We start from the raw sequence: 7,378 nt of genomic DNA, 5'->3' as shown, positions 1-7,378 counted from the left end.
GAGAGGAGAGCAGAAGACTTAGGGGATCTCTAACAGTAAAGACCAAGAAGATGTCAAAGAAGAGACCATGAAGGGTTTACACGCAACTTTTCATTTTGGCAGAAATTGGATGGGAACAGCGGGGATGCTGTCCTTAGCTATGTTATCCCTTTCGCTTAGCTTAATGCTTACTGCTACACTTCATATCCATTTAAGCTTCCCTTCTTGAGGCTGTCCGGTCGCATGCTGTGGCACCCTTAAGGTACAGTTTGCATATACCACAGGAGACAAGAAGCAAGTAATCACAGCCCACAGCCTGATACTTGTACAAACAGCCATCAAAGAAAATTAACTTCCTGCCACAGCCACTCCATTTATACTTCTCTATTCTTTTCAAAGAAGGCATTTACTACCATCTTACAGCTGACAGGCTCACATGGGAAGCAGGAGATAAACTTTTTTTGGTGTGCATTTCACTGTGCTGCTTTCTTAAAAAGTACTTTCAAACACAACAGAGTCACTCCCCCAGGAGAAGTCAGCATCATCTCCCACTAGTAAATAAAGGCTACCTGTGGGCATAAAAGAGTCACAGCAGTCTTTAGCCTCCTCAACACATTGGTTGACACCAGGCTTTGAGCAACAAATCTGTTTATCTGAATGTAGCCCTGTGATAAAAGCAAGCTTCAGTTTTGTCCCTCTCTCTTAATGCTACTGCAGCTGTATAAAGTAAACAGGAGTTGGCCTTGTTGGACTCTTACCAGACAGTTTAGTGAGATGAAGGAAATCTGCTTCAATGGAAAAGAAGGAATAGTAAAGTATATGGAAGAATTAGTTGACTTGTATCCTGACTTAAATGCTTTTCTGGTGCACAAGATTATTTCCCCATGTTCTAAATTGCAATTAAAGCCTGAGGTCTGTGCTTGGGAATAGGCATTGCCTTGAGTTAAGATTAGATGTCTCACAGAATCTATAGCAAACCCTGTATCTGAAGACAAATGACACTGAGGAAGGTAATTAGAGAGGGTAAAGCAGAAAGAAGTAGCTCTAAGTGTTTAAAAGTAACCCATGAAACAATATTTAGTCATTTCAGATTTAAATTTAGATTTAAGCCTTTTTACATCCCCCCTGTTCTCCCACCAATGGTTATGTGAAACAATAATGCTTCTGCTGAGATATTCATGTTTGCAAAAAAAGAAGTCAAATACCACAGTCCCAGGTTACCTGTAGAATCAGAAACAAAAGGGATTATAAAAATAGAAAACCCATAAAAATCATGTCTGCCTCTGAAAATGGTCAGAGCACAATGCATTCAGCTCAAATTTGGCTCAGATGTGATTTATTTTTGCAAAACTGAAGCATTCAAGGGAGGTTAACGCTATTTCTTTCAATGGAGAGTTGCCCAACAGGAGAACAAAATCCATTCACCAACTGCTGACATCGTCTGGGATGGAAACATGCATGGTGGCAACCTCCTGCATCCTGGCAGAAAAGACACCCTTGCCAACCTTGTATAATGACATGCAATGGGTTTGACTTGAAATGCTGTCCTGCTGTCAGCTCCATTACTCCATGTACAACAGCCAACAGCAGCAGTATTTCTTTGGAATAGGTCTACATTCATGTGTAATACAAATCACATTGGGCTTCCTGTCTCCAGCTTTGATATCATAGAAAACTTCAGGCTGAATAAGGACCAACAATGCATGCAAGTACAGTTATCTTACAAATCTGTTCCTCTGGAAGTTTTAACTCTCTGATACTAATATGTTTCAGCTATTTTTAATTTACTTTATTGACAGTATCTGAAAATAACATTTCCCCATTCTATAACCCAACCCTTTTATGATTTAAACCTACTTGGTAACAACACCGTCTCATAAGTAGAAGAGTAAAATGATCTCAGAATGAAGCTCTGCATAGGGCTTTCACAGGCTGACATCTGAATGCACTTAGTGGAGAGGAAACTTTTTTTTTTTACTTTCATTTCTTGCTTCTTTTATCCTTAAGCTCAGCAATAAACTAGCACTCTATGGTTAAAAAGTCAGAAGAACAGATGTATGTTACCAGTCCATCAGAATCTGCATTTCAGTTGTGAAGTGTAAATTGTAAGGAAGTCCTTCCCAAGAAGATTTGAGAGCTTTTGTTGCAATGATATCACAGTGACAACATTTTGTTGTTGTTATTCTAGTTGCTTGATTATGCTGAAGTAAAGTTTCAGACAAAGTTCAGTAAGGGTTCAACATTCAGTTCCCTCTTTTAAAGGTGTATCCTGAAGAAATTTAACCAATTTAACCCCATCTTCCATTATGTTACAGTCAACTCCAGGCCAGGGTTCTGCTTGTCCCTCTTAACTCTGCAAAGCATTTGTAGCTCAAACTACATTACCAAACATCGTGCAACAAATGTTGAGGATTTTGGTGCTAGCAGCCATATGCTAAAGTGATTTTACATGTCTCTTGTCTTAACCCTGACTGGAAGAGTGTCCTTCATTCTTGTGCAAGTCTCATTGGAGGGGGAATATGTCTAGCAATTCCAGCATGTGAAAGTTGTTTTTATTATATTTTGTTAAGATCACACCACCAGAGAGAATGCAGGTTAGGGCTGAGAGGAGACAGTAGTTTGTTTTCTGGATTTGGCTCTGCGTTAGGATGTGGGGCTGAGCTGGTGGCAAGGCCAACCTCCATACCCCATCTGACCTCAGGTGGGCAGCTTGTCCTGGTGAGCAACCCAAAGGTCCATGAGGATAGCTCAGGGTAAGCAGCCTGTCCTGCAGCCTGCTTTGCATCAAAGAAGCCACCTGAAATCAGGGCAGCTAGGTCCCTCTAAAACCATTGCAATGCATCCTCAGTGCCTAATTTGGGACTTGTATTGTCTTTGTTAAATGTTTGAGTATATCTGAGCAAAAACCAATAAATGTCCAAACCAGTGTCTATCTCTGAAGCTTGCTTAAACAAGGAAGATATCTCTACCTTCAGAAAGAGGCTGTGGAAGAGAAAGTAGAAAGGTTAGCCAGATATCTGTAAGTATACAAGGATGTCACTTGTGTTATGAAGGACATTGCATATGTGGTCCTTCTGCCTGCAAGACATTTCAGCACTCCGGAAGCCTGTATACGCCATGGGTAGGCTGGGGGGCCATGCATTACCTCATTAGTCAAGTTATCTACATAGAGGGAGGTAAAGAAGACATTTTTATAGTTAGGCGTAGGTATAATCCTGCTTCTTGCTAGCAGGAAGAAATGGCAAGTCATGTTGCTAGCTTCGCAAGAGCCAATTTTTTCTGCTCCCACTCTAAGGCAATGGCATTTACCAGGCCTTTGACATTGTTTTAATGGCACGAGGCTTCCTGACAGCAGAGTGTCACTCTATCACATCTATTCTTGCTCTTAAAGATGTTTTATTCATCGTGTGAAAGGTGCACACCGAGGGAATGGTCTTCTTTCAACTTGCTGGTGGGCAACAGAGAGAGGAGAGCTCTCTCCAAATTTCACCAGTAGCTTTGGTGGAAGCAGAGCTGAGCCCTCAGGCCATCCAGCAATGCAGTGTGTTCAGGATCTCACTGCAAGCCTCAGTGCAGTGACCTAAGTCTCCGGGAGCTGTTGCTCCTTTACCCAGACTTCCCACAGTGAATAGCCAAAGGACTGGACCACAGACTTATCTCTGAGTTGTCCAAAGCAGAGTCAGAAATCGTGCCTGTGGGATGCTGCCATACAGCAGTCTATAACACTGGTCTGAAATACCAGAGCCATCTCTTTGTTGTCTAAGCTATTTGCCCAGATTTGGAATGACCAGCCACAGCTCACCAGATGCTGTTGTTGGCTTGGGGTAACTTTCTCAGATTCAGCCCTTCTCTTGGGCAGAAGTGCTGAGAAAGAACAAGCATCCAGATGCTCCTACTGCTTCCCTGGGACTGTTTGCCGGATCCATCATGCTGGATGCTCCCCCTCTCCTGGCTCCAGAATTTTGAACTCTCTTCAGCTGGCAGAGGGCAATGGAGGCCATCGCCAGCTCCTTCAAAACTGCCCAATTCTGATGAGCAAATGGCCTCCATTTACTTCTCTCCCAGTCTAACCAATCACTGATCTCCCTGCTGAGGCAAGGAGCTGCCAAGCAGGGCTAGAAATGGTGACTGGTTGTAGACCATCAACACATGTCATTTGGACTTCCAAAATATTGTATCAAGCAGAGGGAGGCTAGCAATGTTGCCACTGATGTGTTCTAAAGATAACTTGGCAGAAATTAACTGACTTTCTCTTATATTTGAGCACTACTACCTGGTACTTGCTGAACACAGGCTTTCTGGCCTTCCTTTGGCCCAAACGTGAGTCCACATGCTTCCTGTATCTTCTTTAGCAGGCTTCACAAGTGGTAAGTGGATGGCACAGCAGATGGCCTTTGTTTTCTTTCCACTCCATGTTCAAGTCTCTGCATGTACCTCAGCTGTCTACCTCATGAGTTTAATCTTCCAAACACTATGGTATACTTGTTTAACACAAGCTTGCATTTCTTCAGTTTAAACATCAGCAAGGAAAGAATGGTTCAGTGTAACTGTGGGAAAGGATTAATCAAATTAACTGCATAATGAAATATCAGCTATCTGATGGAGTTGCCCCCTTTTCTTTCTTCTTTTTCTTTTTTTTATAATTTTGAAGGTTTAGGACATGTATTAAAAGCTCTTTGTCAAAACAATGACATAACAGTTTGAAGATAAAACCCTTCCATTTAAGCATGGTCGTGTGTGCAGCTGCAGAATGTACCCTACAAACATTCTGGATATTTGCCTTCTGCACTCAGCTGTTAGTTCCAAACAAGTACCAAAAGAAGAATGTTCTGGAAAGGCTTGCAACTGCTTTTGCTGAAAACCTTCATTCTGTCAGAATACCTCTCTCTCTTCACAAGTGCGGAGATAAACATCTCTGCTTCATGTTTGACAGCAATGGAAAATGGGTTGGCTATGACTGCAGGTTGAAAGAATCAGCCACTCTTGTTGTCTTTTCTAAAACAGCATGTCAGAGAAGCATTCATAATTGTAATGTATTCCATACATTTTCTGGTTTAATCAGTACACCGGAGACTCTTCAGATGTACAGTCGCCAGGGAGTAGTGCCTACTCTATTCTGACTCAGATGCAGTATGATCTTTACCCTTTGCCATAAATTGGCTCAGAGCACATCTTTATGTGTCAGTTTTGCCTACTCACTTTCAGATGTTACCAGCTTCCAGTGCTAAGGAGCTGCTTTGGAGTACATGTGATTTTCATTTTACACATTTTTTCAGTTTCTTCATAGGCCCAAACGAAAAATCCAGCATTCAGGGACATCATGTAGATTTATGATACTCTCTGGTGGGACTTTATGCTCAGAACCTAATGAATGGATTATCCTCATCCACATGTGGCATTTCCCAGCTGTGGGAGATATGCTGTGATTCCTTGTTTGTTTTGCAGCTTCCACATAGGCGTGCTGAGATGGTTGCTTTGTAGAAAGCCTTTACAAGACACTCTGGGTAGGCTGTTTTGTAGCACCTGAGCACAACAAGCAGTTTCAACGTTTGAATACTGCCATGTGTGAAGGGAAGTACAGAACACAGCATTTATGTTGTAGGAGTCACTGAAGTATCCAAGAAAGACACAGAGGATGTGCATCAGGAAAGCAAGGAGCCTCAAAGGACACCAGGCTTAACCATGTGGGAGATGATGACTGGAAAAGCACATAAGAAATAACAGTTGTTTTCAGACGGGGTCTATCTTACTCCCCTCCACTTCTGAAACTATTCCAGCTATGTCTGCAGTTGTTTCAAAGATACAAAATTCTGCACGTTTCACAGACATGGTTGGTTAGATAGAGGGGATAACTGTAAAGAAGTCTCCATGCCAGGGAAAACATAGAAGGAGGTCTATGTTTATTAGTTAACAAAGGATCTCACTCGAAGTCCTTCTGCTAGAATTCTGTCTTCAAGAAATGTGCTGGGTGCCAAGTAAAAGTTAAAGCACAGTCACGTAAGACAGTGAGGAGGGAAGGACTTCCAGTGTACCTACCACAGTAGCATCACTCCTTAAGTATCCAGTGTGTGCTTTGGTGCTGTGGTAAGTGAGCTGAGAGCTGTTGTGCAGCAGACAGTAGGAAATAGGGCTGTGCAAAGATAAGCTCACTTTTATTACTGCTTTGCAGAGTTTCCCCCAGCCCTGCCTATCCTGCTCCCACCAATAAGACAAGGAGTAACACCAGAAGCTGAATGAAGACATTGCTACAGGGAAGCTGTTGTCAACATGTGTACTCTTTCCTTTCTGCAAGCCTAGACTTATTACTGGTTGCCATAAATTACAGAAGATCATGTATTCAGCATAACCTTCTGCTCATATCCTCCTCTGCTAGACAGAAACCCCTTTATGATTACCCACATCATCATTGCTTTGAGGTTAAATTATTACAAATAATGCTAATAGTATCATGGGTTTACTCTCAGATCTCAATCAAAAATCACTGAGTCACACCCCTCTAATTTCAACCTGAGATTTTATTGGACTGAATGAAAGAGTTTTATCCAGAAAGTTATTTCACTCACTCCTTTGCATTGCAGAGCCTCTGCCTAAGCCCTCCAAACCCAGCAGAGCATACCCCCATGCAGCCACATCTGCAACCCAGAACTTCTACTTCGGCAGAACGCAGCTGCTTTTGTAAGCAAGTAGACTTATTTGAGAGAACACTTCAGTGCTTGGCAAAGCTGAAACTGCTCTGGTGACCCAAAGAGGGCTGCCAACACCTCCTGCAGAAGAAGGCTGATTGTCCTCTTGTGCCCACAGCTGCTCAGGCCGTGGTTGTGCCTTCCCTGAAGGGCTGAGGCAAGCAGAAGGCATGCAGGTGCTGGGATCTCTACCCAACCCAACTGCCATTCCCCAGCTACCCCAAAGCCACCAAGCTGGAAGCTAGATGGTGCTTATCTGTCAGTTGCCTGGTAATGCCCTTACCGGTAAGCTTTCATCTTGTTTTTCTCACTACCTTTACCAGGCATGTCTTATAGGCATAACAGTGGCAAAGCAATTTTGGTATAAAACTCTTTGCTCCTGAACTCAAATCCCACATCAGTTTGCCAGTGTAAGAACTGAAATAATTTTAAAATATGATAATGAGATTGCAGTTTTCTCAGGCTCTTTGTGAAAGTGCAGTATGGTAAGTGATGAGGTGGAGATCATGTTTGAAGCTGAGGGAACTCAGCCCTTTCAAACATAAAGCTTTTTAGTAACGCTGTATACAACTACTTCATCTTGAGCCTAGGCTGTAAAGTTTTAATATCACATTAATATCATGTTATGATAGGTTTACTGTATGTTTTTTTGTATGCTTTCAAAATTTCACCATTATTGGACTTCCCTCCCCTTCCCTCCCCTTCATTTCCCTCCC

The sequence above is a fragment of the Meleagris gallopavo genome, chromosome Z (assembly GCF_000146605.3).
Source record: "Meleagris gallopavo isolate NT-WF06-2002-E0010 breed Aviagen turkey brand Nicholas breeding stock chromosome Z, Turkey_5.1, whole genome shotgun sequence".
NCBI classification, from domain to species: domain Eukaryota; kingdom Metazoa; phylum Chordata; class Aves; order Galliformes; family Phasianidae; genus Meleagris; species Meleagris gallopavo.
This window is presented reverse-complemented; position numbering follows the sequence as displayed.